Raw genomic sequence first — 11,310 nt, forward strand, 5'->3', positions numbered from 1 at the left:
TAAATCTTAAAAAAAGAGAGAGAAAGAGAGAAAGAAAACCAAGTAGTGCCCAGTAGAGAACATATTAGTGTACCATGTTACAAATGACCATAAACTCCTAGTCTCAAACAACTGTATTTGCTCAGCTTTCTAGAGACTAAAAGTCTAAAATCAAGGCTGCAGCAGTCATCCTCTCTTTGAAATGTCTAAATGTCCTTCCCTCTCAGCTGCTCTCAGCTGCTGCTGGTTGCAGGTGATCCTTGGTGTTCCTCAGCTTAGAGCTACAACAGCTGTGGTCTTGCCTCCATCATCCCACAGCCACCTTCCTGCAGTATCTGTTTGCTCTCCATTCAAATTTCCCTTTCCTTTCCCTTATACAAACACCAGCTACAGGGAAAGGGTCAAGTTTAACCCACTATGGCCCAATGATACCTGCAACATTATTTTGTTTTAATTCCATTCACTCAAGGTAGGACCTAAATGACCATCTTAGTGAGGGACACAAGCCCACACCAGAGAATGTCTCTACACTTAAGAAGCTATACAAAGCTCTTCTACTCCTTGTCTGTGTTCTGAAGGTCTGGGTTTCTGCTAACCCCTTGGCCCTCCTTAGACTCTCATACATCTCTGTGGGCTGTACTTTTTAAACCACCCTTGCCTCCTAACTCACAGTTCTAAACAGGCCTGACTTGGCCAAACATTCTTATCTCAGAAATCCGGGATTGATAGTATAGTTGAAATAAGTTCTAACCTCATGAGGACAAAGATTGAGTCTTTAGAGTTCCTTGCTATAAGAAAGTGACCCGATATCAATAAATCTTTTTATGAACTAGAAACCATCAGCATGACCTCTTGGTCCAGTTTATGTAATCTGCTTCTCAGGGGACCTCCTGACTAGGTGATTACCTTTAAACTGAGCATCTACGCCATGTAAGAAAGAGATGCTTATGGCTTTTCCTCACGCTCCACATCCTCAGGTTTCCTCCCTCTGAGACTATTTGTTATCATTCAAAACTCCTCTATACGGCATTGATTTAACTTCTGAGAGCAGTACTAAATGCAAAATATGCATTAGTAATACTGCTTACAGGCCATCATTCTTTACCTTTTTGCTTGCTGTGGTATTCCCAGTGGAGAATACAATCTTTTTTAAAGAAATAATATAATGGCTTCATGTATGCAAATCAGCCCTCCCCCCGACATCATTTTCTTAATTAGTTTAAGGAAAGAATAAACCCCCTGCCAACTATGTTAAAGCACTCTATGAAGTCTTCCTTAATATGCTCCCGCTCTTCCCTACTCCACCCATTTCTAACAGGTACACGATACATAAATTATCTCTACAACTAATTACTGCTTAAAGACTGATGTTTATGATGCCTATGCTATTTTGTACTTTCAATAAATTATAGAGCATTCCATATATTTTAAGCTTTCTGCATTTGTTATACATAACTTCGCAACATTTTTGGCTCAGACTATGAGACTGATCATGAGACTGATCATTGATCATACTGATATACAGTGCTCTATCATTTTTTTTACACTTTATTTGTGTGTGAGAGAGACTCTGTGTGTATGTGTATGTGTGTGTGTGTGTGTGACAGAGAGAGAGAGAGAGAGAGAGAGAGAGAGAGAGAGAGAGAGAGAGAGAGAATGCCCTGTTTATGTAGGCCAGAGGACAATTTGTAACAATCAGTTCTCTCCTTCACCATCATGAGGGTCCCAGGGTGTAAACTCAGGTCATCAGGCTTGGTGGTTAGTGTCTTTTTTTTTTTTTTTTTTTTTTTTTTGGTTTTTCGAGACAGGGTTTCTCTGTGTAGCTTTGTGCCTTTCCTGGAACTCACTTGGCAGTCCAGGCTGGCCTTGAACTCACAGAGATCTGCCTGGCTCTGCCTCCCGAGTGCTGGGATTAAAGGCGTGTGCCACCACCGCCCGGCCAGGTGGTTAGTATCTTCATGCACTGACTCATCTCACCACCACCCTTTTACATCATGATTTTAACAGCTTTACTTTTTTATTTGAGAATATAAAACCAATTAATAGTCAGTCTTCTTCTTATGGACATATGTTGTTGCAACTATGAACAATGCTTTATGAGAACAATTAACTCATAACTGGATTACAATATTATTTTTCCATTTTACTAAAACAGCTTTATTAAAATATAATTTATATAATATAAAATCCACTCTTTTAAAGTGTACAATTCAGTAATTTTTTAAGGCATTCATATAGCTGTGTAACAATCACAACCATCTAATTCCAGACCATTTTCATTATCCCAAAAAAAATTCTCCACTCACCAGCACTCATTTCCTAACCTCTAAGCATCCCTAACAATCAGGAAGCTACTTCCTGTCTCTGTGACTTCATAGTCTGGGCATCTTCTAAAAGTGGACTAATAAAACATATGACAAATTGGAATTGGATTTTCTCACCAAACATGTTTTCAAGGTTCATTCATATCATAGCATGCACAATAATTAATCTGATTATAATAACGGTTTCATGGCTGTAATATGTCAGCACTTACTAACATACACTTCAAACATTTACAATTTGGTGTATATTAACTGATTCTTAGGAAAGCAGTGAACACTTAGAATGTTTTAGTAGGTGTTTTACCAAAATTGTACAGAGAGCAAATAAATGCATGAAAGATGCTCTATAAAAGTAGTCATCTAAGATGTAAGAATGAAAATTATATTGAGACATCAGTACACGCCTACCTACTGGAAAAGTTAAAATTGAAATTACTAACAATACCAAGAGTGGACATGAACTGTAATAACTGGAACTGCTGTTCACTGTTGAAGGGAATGCGTGCAGAAGGAACAATGGAAAAATACTTGGTAACATTAGTTAACTTAAACACATACTTGCCTGATGATCCGGTTTCACTCCCAGGTAACTCAGCAACAAGAGAAATTTAGGGCAACACAAAAGAATTGTAGAAAACATTTATAGCAGCTTCATTCCTAACAGCCCCAAACCACAAAAAACTCAGATATCTATGATCTAATAAACAGATAAACTGTGATACATATGGATAACAGAATACTATTCATATGTAAAAAAAGAGAAATGGTTGTCTATGGGATGATATGGAAGAATTTTAAAAGTACTATACTAAGTGAAATAAGGCAGACAAAAACAGCTGTTTTATAGCAGTCCATTAACATGACATTGCCAAAATGTCTTCCCTTCTCACAGGGCTGGGGTTACAGGCGCACGGGCAGCCACACCGGGCTCTCTGTGTGGGTGCTGGCATTTAAACTCAGGTTCTCCCGCTTGAGCATCCAGTGCTCTTGCCCACAACACCAACTCTGGAGCCATCCATTTTCTTAACTTCATTAAAATCTCCTGAGAAAGAAAATACCAGGCCAAAGGGTATGTTTAATCAAACATTTAATTTAAAAAAATCCTATTTAACCTGTTTACTTTTTAAAACTACACTATTATTATGTGTGTTTATCATGTGTATGGGGACACACCATGGTGCTCTGTGAAGGTCACAGGACAAGTCTGTGGCGGTAGCTCTCCACCTTTACACGGGTTCCGGGGGTGAAACTCAGATTCCCAGCTTAAATGGCAAATACCTTTATGTTGAGCCATCTCAGGAGCCCCTAATACTGAAATTTTGGAAAAAATTAGAGAAGTGCACTATACATCTCAGATCACTTAAATACAGCTACCATTATTCTAATTCTAAAACCAAACAGTCACAATAAAGCAAAATAAAGTCCAAATCTCCTTAAAAACTCTAAAGGGGCTGGAGAGATGGCTCAGTGGTTAAGAGCACCCACTGCTCTTCCAGAGGTCCTGAGTTCAATTCCCAGCAACCACATGGTGGCTGACAACCATCTGTAATGAGATCTGGTGCCCTCTTCTGGTCTGCAAGAACACATGCAGGCAGAATACTGTATACATAATAAATAAAATAATTAAAAAAATTAAAAAAAAAAACTCTAAAGAACAGTTATTTAAAAAGTCACATTTAAGTTGACAGACACTAGGATATACTATGTTCATGGACAAGAAAACTGAATAATGAAGGCTGCTCCTTCCTCTTAAATTAATCTGAATATTCAGTGAAATGCTACTTAAAGACTCTGAAAGATTTCTTAAAACATTTAACAAGCTGATCATAAAACATCATACGGTTAGCTATAAAGGCTAAAACAGCTTGGTGTCGGGATAGAAGAGTAGTTTGCCCTATTGACTATTCTTATTTTAGAGTTACTTAGAGTAATTTAAGACACTATTACACATGTTCACAGATTGACAAAGGAGATAAACTAGAAAGGTAAAAACAGAAGCACATACATGAAAACTAGATGGAAAAAAAAAACAAACAAAAACAAACAAGACACCATCAGTTCAGCTGCAAAAGGACACCCTGGTCCAAGGGTTATCAGATCTTTTTCTGTAAGGGATAAGAAAGTGTCTGTCACTGGAATCAGTTCTGACACTGCCACACAAAAGCAGTCATAGATAATAAGTAACTAAATAATCATGACGGGGTACCAACAAAACTTTACTTATAAAAACAGCAACAGAACTTTTTTTGAAAGCCAATTAAACACACACACACACACACACACACACACACACACACACAAACCTGAAGCCATTTCTTCCAACATACATAAAATGAAGCCATTTCATTAAAGAAAAACATCTAGATGATTTTCCTGCTTATATTATTTCCACTTAAAAAGATACAGAAATAATGTTTCTAGAGCTCCAGCGAATTCATAGTTCACAGATGAGTCTAAAACTTTCTGAAAGTGACATAACATTTTCTTTGTACATGTAATATTCTCAAGAAAATCTCCATTTTTTTTTTCTGGTTTGTAAGAGAACTGAGATCTCCTCCCACTACTTACAAAAACAAATTTTAAGAATCGGTTTTAGACACTCATATTGAATAATCAAATTGGAAAGAAAATAGAGGATCCCCAGAGAGGATCTGAGGAAAGCTATTGATGATACATTATAAATCTCCTGACAGCGTACCAATTTCAAGGGAAATTAAATACACTGAGCTGGGGGAGGGGTGTGATAATACACTGAGAAGCCATAGGTTAGGGAAGAGAGGTTCCAATCATCCACTAATTTTACGCTTCAGGTCAAGTGTCAGAGGCGGTTTCCAACCAACATTTAGTCTTTTCAAAATCCAACAGTCTTCATAACCCAAATAGGAAACGTATGTATCAATAGGGTCTGTCCAAGAACAAAATAACTACGTTTTCAAGGGGATAACTTACATTTTTTGCAGCACCTTAGAAAGTGCTTTCAACATAAGGCTTTGTACAAGAAGGTCACTGCTTCCGGGCTTGGGCGGAAACCAGCTGCATCCTTTCTTCACGAGGAATGTTCTGGGCTCAATCTGTGAGGGGCGGTGGCGTGTTCGTCAGGCTCCTTGAGAGCCTCTTCCCACATGTTAAGATGCACTGAGAAACGTTTCTGATGGTGCTGGTGATGGAGATGCGGATCTGATGGAAGAGATCAGTGGGGTGGAAAACCCACCTGGGAGGAGTGTGGAGCGCGGGAGCACTGCGGAAGGGTACCGGCAGCAGCGCTTCCCCTCAGGGGCACAAAGAAGGCCGCAATGGCACCTCAGACTGGAGGACCTGGACCTGAGGGGAAAGCCAAGAAGCTGACCTCACCCCTCTGAGGAGGCTTGCAGCTGGTCCGCCCCCAGCACGCTTTTCCTCACTGGCTTAAGTCCTCAGTCTCCCGCAGTTGCCCACCCGACGCCACGCGGGAAGGCGCCACACTTTCCAAAGAGAGGGCCCAGCTGCGACGGCCCAGAGTGAAGGCCAGAGGAGCCAATGGAAGCCCAGCTTTGGCCAGACGCCTCGGGCGGTGGGCGTGGCCAGGGAGGGTGGGGCTATTGAGTTGATTTCTGGCGGGCGGCTGAAGGACCAAGTTTCTGTCCGCGGGGGTCTTGACAGCAGCTCTGAGACCCAGCGAGGGCCACACCAGTAGTCCCGCCTCCTTTCTCCTCTCTCAGCAGACTATTTACCTGAGCAGTTAGACTCTGCAAAGGGTTCCTCTAAGGTAAGCATGTGGCCACCACCTTTTTATATGCAGGTTGTGAAATTCAGTGACCCACTTGGTCACACCAAAATAGAAAGGATGAATCTGGGAACGTCCCGGAGCTTCTTACCGTGTGTTTGTTGTTGCTGTTTAGCTGCAGTCCATTTTTCTGCCGTTAAATATTGGGTGCAATTTGAATTCCACAGTTACATGGGTTTTCCTTCTCCTACTTGAGACTCTTCAGTGATGGGTACCACCCTAGCCCACTAAATTACGGTTCTTTCTTATCCCAGAATTCTGACAAAGGGACAAAGAGTTGGATTTTTTTTTTTTTATTGCTGTAACATGCAAAGGTTCTGTGGTTTAATTTCTCAATTGTCTCTAAATCCGATGGTAAGAAACACTGGTGGTTTGAGTCAAACCATTTCAAGGATCAAACTAATTCATCTGAGTCTTCCCGTTTCTCGTTACACGTGAATATCGTCAGGTGGTTAACGTCTAACAGGTTTATCTTCTCAAAGAAAATAAGCTTTTTGGAAATGATGGGGCTTTCCAGAAGCATTGGTGAGACAGACACTTCTGTGCTTTTGAAAACAAACAAACTTAGTTTTAAAGGAGCATATTGTAACCGGGTGGTGATGGCGCACCACTTTAATCCCAGCACTCTGGAAGTAGAGGCAGGCAGATCTCTGTGAGTTTGAGGCCAGGCTGGTCTAAAGAACGAGTTCCAGGGGCTGGAGAGATGGCTCAGAGGTTAAGAGCACTGGCTGTTCTTCCAGAGGTCCTGAGTTCAATTCCCAGCAACCACATGGTGGCTCACAACCATCTAGTATGAGATCTGGCTCCCTCTTCTGGCCTGCAGGGATAACATGCAGGCAGAACATTGTATACCTAATAAATAAATAAATAAATCTTTAAAAAAAAAAAAAAAAAAAAAACCGAGTTCCAGGACAGTCAGAACTAAACAGAAAAACCCTGTCTTGAAAAAACAAAACAAAACAAAAAGCATATAGGAACAAATCAGAAAAGTCACTGTTAATTTCTTGCCATCCAAAAATCTAAGAGAAAGCGTGTACTGAATTTAATTTGCTTCTTTAGAAGAATTTCAACTCCAAATTTAAAATGGAAGGAAGTGTTCATGAAAGCTTTAGATCTGTGTCTTTAAGTTTCTCCCAACTCTTTAACAAAAATTCTTCAAAACTCTTTGCTGATGAGCACTTTTAGAATAGCTTGGCTGACATTCTGAGTAATTTCCTCTCAACCTGAAGATTCGAAATTTCATTAAATAAAAAATTAAGTATGTTACAATACTTAGATATGAAACATTAATGAACTGAGTAATACAGTCTTAAGAAGAGGCACTTAAAACACAGGACACCTGCATTATTAGAGCCATCTAATGTGATGTGATTTGATAAATAGGCGAGAGATTATGAAATGCACCAGAATCCAAGACAGAATGTTCTGCAAGCCGCTTACTGCCTACATAGGCCATCTGAAGATAAAACAAATCAGCAGAAGCTCAAGAGAACTTAATGATGAGCTAAAGTATCCTTGGATGCCACTATTAAACTGAACAAAGTCAATTCAACTTCATCTGACAAGGGAAAGAAGGCCTAACTTTTATAGGGACACAGGACATTAATTTTAAAGTATATGATGATTTTAGAGAGTAGAAAGTAGAGAAAGATAGCTCGACCCAAGTTACATCTATTTAAAAGGAAACAAGTTCCCTCTTGTAGTAGACCCTTGCCTTTCTACATTTTTTCTCTCCCCTCTACTTAGTTGAATCCTACTTACTCTTCAACCCCAGCTCAAAATCTGAACCTTCCATATCATAGCCCGCAGACTGCTCTCTTTGTAGAATGAAAGCAGAACTTTTTGACATTTTTGTTGCATATCATATAATGGCTATCACTTATGAATATTTTTATTTTTGCTTTGGACACGGAATGAACTACTTGAACTTTTATTCACCACTGTTACTGGCAGAGTAGCTTGAACATGGTAAACAAGTTTAGACTAGTGTTAATGTGGTTAGTAGGTATAGTAATATGCTAGGGTCACCTTAACAAAATAATCGACTTGGTAATTTAAAGGACAGAAATGTATGGTTATTTATTTATTTATTTATTTATTTTGGCTTTTTCAAGACAGGGTTTCTCTGTGTAGTTCTGGTGCCTGTCCTGGATATGGATTTCTCTCTGTAGACCAAGCTGGCCTCGAACTCACAGAGATTCTGCTGGGATTAAAGGCGTGGCTACTACTGCCTGCCCTGAAATGTATGTTCTTAAAGTAATGGAGACTAGATGTCTCAGATTGCAGTGTACTAGGGCTGGTTTCCTCCTGAGCTCTCACCATGCTGGTAGATGGCTGTGCATGGCTGGCTTGTGCCTTTCCTTTATTTATATACACATCTAACTCCAAATTTACCCTTTTTTTTTTTTTTAGGACACCATTTTACTGAGTTAGGGCCACATTAAAGACCTCATTTCTACTTAATTATCCCTTTAAACACCTTATCATGAAGTAATTACTTTTTAGGGGTGAAACATCAGGATAGGAAGTTTTGGAGGGATACAGTGAAGCCCATAACAGCAGTAGTGCCAAAGCAGAAATATTTGAGACAAGTTACTTGTCACTAGAAAATCCTCAAACTAGAATCAGAGCTACTAGTGTCTGCCCAGCCTTCAGAAGCCCTGAATTCAATCTCCTTCATATATCCACCCAACTCCCAGAATCTCAGTTTTAGATCTATAGATGACATAAATATGTAAATCAAATTGGTATAAGATAATAAGGAATGTTGGGGTTTGTATAAATCAGTGTATTTGTCTAGACAAAAGACATTTAAAACTTGTCCTCCCTCAAAAACAAAACAAAAAACAAAAAACAAAACGAAAAAAACTTCAGATTAGTTAGTTTTGACATCTAAGGTATCAGTTTGAAAAGTCACCAGATGTTACTTCATTTGGAATCATAACTTCTTATGATAGATATCAGGCATGTTAAGTATGTTTTTGGATGACCAGAGGAACATTCTCAGACTCCATGGGTTCACATATTACATTTTTAATTGACCATTATTTTGAAAAATGCCATACTAAATAGGAGACACATCAGTTTCCCACAAACATGGAAGAGTTCCAGAAGCTCTGTTCTTAAGAACATTATTTTTGAAATATTTTATTTAAAAATGAAGCTACAGTAGTCTCTTCTTATCATAGTTTTGTTTTTGTTTTCGTTTTGCAGTTTCAGTCAACTGAAAATGCTAAAATAGAAAATAACAGAGAAAATCCTTAAGTTTTGAACAGCACTCTTCTACATAGTGTGGCGATGTTTTGTATTGTTCTCTTTCATACCACTGAAGATGTGAATCATCTCTGTTAAGTATAACTTCCCTGAAGTGAACGTATCACCCACCTGTTAGTCACTTGATATCATAGTCATCAGGCCCACTATAGTGTTATGACCGTGCTTTTATTTCACTCCAAAATAGCAGTAAAGCATGCACTTGTATAACATTTGTTAATAATTGTTATTTTTATTATTGTTATTTTTACCATTCCAAACTTTTAAAATAAATAATAAAATACTATATGTAGAGTTTAGTGCTATCCACATATGATTTAAGACTTCCTTTTAGATATTCTAAAATATTCAGGAATGTGTAAGTCTTTCTATAGATCAGGCTATTGTTAACTAAAAGGAGTTAGTAAAGCAATTCAGAGGAACTTTTTTAAAAAAATAACCTTTCTCAGCACTAGATCTGAATATTCTAATGTGGTAGACTTGGACAAATGGTATATAATCTGTTTTGAAAATATTTCCTTCATTAAATAATTCTGATGAACACCTTCATTAGAGCATGCTCCCCTAAAGCATCTAATATATAGTGTGTACTTAATAAATTCTTATCACATTAAATGACTAAAGCTGTGATTTGTTAAGATTAATAAGACCCTAGTGTCTAGGATGAATTGAGAGTTGGAAGTGTCCTAGAGGCAAGGAAAGCCTGCTACATAGACACTGGCTCAGAGATGAAGCAGTCCTAAACTAGAGTAGAGGCGATAGGAGGAAATGGATGAGGAATACTGAAGAGGTGGAATGAACATAATTAGATAAACTGTGGAAACCTCTTCACTTGTCTAGGGTGAAGCATGTGAATCTGAATCTTTTATGACCCTTCCTCAGAATTTTGATATAAGTTACTTATTTCAATTTTTGACCTCAGTTTAAGAACACACCACTCCACACTGAACCCTGATGAGTAGAGAAAAAGATTTTAAATAAAAGATGGATGGCTCAGTGGTTAAGAGCAGTTGCTGCTCTTATAGAGAAACTAAATTAAGATAGAAACAGGTATCCTATTTTAATGGATTGGAAAACAATATTTTAAAGGTAATAGTATGACCCCAAAATGATTTACAGATTTATTTCAAGACCTAACAAGATACCAGTATCAATTTTTTAAAATAGACTTTTAAGATCATCCTGAATATATGGAATTTCAAAAGGCCAGAATAACTAAAAAATCTAGAAATTAAAAAATTAGTGCATATACACTCTTATTTTAAAACAAAGCTACCATTATCCAAACAGTTTAAGACTGGCATGTGAATAAATAAAAGTCCAATAGAATAAAACTGAGAGCCTAGGAATGCATCTTCAGATGGGTGGTCAAACCATCTTCAAAGTTGTAAGGTTCATTCAGTTGGAGAAGGATAATCTTGTCAACCGATAGTTCTGAAGGGAGGAAAAAATATAGAGCAAAAGCTTTTTTTTTGGGGGGGGGGGTTTCAAGACAGGGTTTCTCTGTGTAGCTTTGCGCCTTTCCTGGAACTCACTTGGTAGCCCAGGCTGGCCTCGAACTCACAGAGATCCACCTTCCTCTGCCTCCCGAGTGCTGGGATTAAAGGCATGCGCCAACAACCAGCGCTGTCAGTATTGATTTAATATTACTTGTTTCCCTAATCTTATGAAGTTAGGAAAAAACACCAGCTGTGATTTTAAAACATCCTTAAAAAATATAGCACTGGCTATCTATCCCTGTACAGATATACTCACCTACTGATTATATAACTTCCCCCTTTATCTAAATTTCTCTTTTTTCATTATAACTGTATATTAGTGCATTTTCTTGTATTTGAGTCTCATTATTTTGTGGGAGTTCTCATCTCCCAATGCTATGACCTGCATGGCTTCGTGGTTGACCTGAGTAGGGCAGTGAGGGAATGAAGAAAGAACAGACACACAGACCAAATGCAGAAAAGCTGGGATTGG

The sequence above is a fragment of the Peromyscus eremicus genome, chromosome 5 (genome assembly GCF_949786415.1).
Source record: "Peromyscus eremicus chromosome 5, PerEre_H2_v1, whole genome shotgun sequence".
NCBI classification, from domain to species: Eukaryota; Metazoa; Chordata; class Mammalia; order Rodentia; family Cricetidae; genus Peromyscus; species Peromyscus eremicus.